The sequence below is a fragment of the Nicotiana tomentosiformis genome, chromosome 11 (assembly GCF_000390325.3).
Source record: "Nicotiana tomentosiformis chromosome 11, ASM39032v3, whole genome shotgun sequence".
NCBI classification, from domain to species: domain Eukaryota; kingdom Viridiplantae; phylum Streptophyta; class Magnoliopsida; order Solanales; family Solanaceae; genus Nicotiana; species Nicotiana tomentosiformis.
This window is the reverse complement of record NC_090822.1, coordinates 68,411,111-68,413,358: the sequence shown is the minus strand read 5'-3', so window position 1 is coordinate 68,413,358 and position 2,248 is coordinate 68,411,111.

Below are 2,248 nucleotides of genomic sequence, written 5' to 3'. Positions count from 1 at the left end.
AAGGCTTCATCTCCCTAGATATATAAAGGGAATTGAGTAATTCATGAGGTACATTGTAACATACTTAAAAGCACAAGATACTATTTTTTCAAGCTTTGTTCATATTATTCTGGCTTTAATAAGATCACATCTAAATTTGAAGAAAGTTAACCTTGCGAGTCTTAAGTTGTTCAATCTACATGGTTTGCATTTATTTTTTTACTTATTCTTCCATACTAAATCTGATTTCCCGCTTTGTATCAAATTAGATCACATATTCTTAAACTGCGTATAAATTCAATTGTTATCCGATTTTTGGGGTAAACAGTTTGGCGTCCACCGTGGGGCTAAGGATAATAGTGGTTATTTGATACAAATCTTCATAACACACACTACTTTACACTTTCTCTTTGAAGTATCTTTGATTTCAGGCCAAAAATGACAAACTCTCTATTAGCACCTCTACATATCGACAATGAGGCCGGTCATCAAGGTGAGAATAACAACATGGCGCCCGCTAATGCGGGGCCACCCGCTGATGTCATTGGAATTCAGATTGCGGATCCAATTGATGTAAATTGACACGTGGCCATCTACGCGAACTTGCATACTGACCCTGAAAATAGCGTCTGGTGGAGCATGATCTGCAGCTCGAAACACACAAAACATTGAAGAAGACGGGATTAGCCTACGCATGATCTTCGAAACGTTGCAAGCTCAACAGGTGGCAATAGATCAATCGTAGAGCCAAACCCAGGCACCGAGCAGGGTTGAACCCAATCCGCCTCAAGAAGTCACCCGCAGAACGGAACCGACCGTGGTAAGGTCGAATGAACAAGAGTCGAGGACTAACCCCGAAATTATAAAAATGCTCGAGGAGTTGACAAAGAGGATAGAGTCAGGGGAAAAGAAGATCGAAGCGAATGATAAAAAGGTTGAAACCTATAATTCCACGGTAGATCAAATCCCAGGAGCACCCCCGATATTGAAGACTCTTTCGTAAAAGCACATGTCGGCACCATCAAGGTCGAAACCAGGAAATCGGACCTTTAAATCAAACAGAAGGAGAATGAGATGCTTAGGGAGTTCGTGTCCCATTTTCAAATAGAACGAATGGATCTGCCGCCGGTCGCTCATGATTGGGTTGTTCAGGATTTCACTCAGGGACTCAATATTCGAAGCTCGGTGGCTTCGCAACAATTAAAGCAAAGTCTGATAGAATACCCTGGCATTACTTGGACCGATGTACACAATCGGTATCAATCAAAAATCAGAGTCAAAGATGATCAACTCGGGGCACCTTCGAAGTCTATATATCCTGCCATGACTCTCGATAGAGCCAAGAGGGACATCGATCATGAACCGGGATCAAATGGGGATCGATATCAGCCCTATAATGGAGATCGAATGAGCAGTGGGTCGGGGCGGAACCCCGTAAGAAACGACAAGAGAAGTGATCAAGGTCAAAGCAATTGGGGACTCATGACCAAAAATGGCTTCGACAAGTCCATCGGGCCTAAAGAAGCATCGAGGTTATCAGAATACAGCTTTATAGCGATGCTGCCGCCATCGTATTTGCTATCGGGCGCATCAGTGATACCAAATGGCCTCGACCTTTACAATCCGATCCAACTCAAATGGACCCTAACCAGATGTGCAAATATCATGGCACTCACGGTCATAGAACGTAAGATTGTCGATATTTGAGAGAAAAAGTAGCCATTTTATTCAACAATGGGCACCTTCAAGAATTCTTGAGCGACCGAGCCAAGAACCACTTTAGAAACAAAGATTCTAACAAACAAACAGGACAAGAAGATACTGAAACTCAACATGTCATAAATATGATCATCGGTGGAGTCGACATCCCACAAGGGCCAATGTTGAAACGCATCAGAATCTCCGTCACCAGGGAGAAACGAACTCGAGACTACATACCTGAAGGAGCCTTATCCTTCAGCGACGAGGACACGAAAGGGATCATACAACCTTACAATGATGCACTAGTAATATCTGTACTCGTAAATAAAACTAGAATCAAACGTGTGTTAATTGATCCAGGTAACTCGATCAACATTATTCGATCGAAGGTCGTAGAACAGCTCGGTCTATAAGACAGGATCGTGCCAGCAGTCCGAGTCCTAAAGGGGTTCAACATGGCATGTGAAGCCACCAAATGGGAGATAACATTACTGGTCAATACCATCAGAATCGTACGAGAGGCCAAGTTTTATGTAATCGAGGGGGACATGAGATACAATGCGCTTCT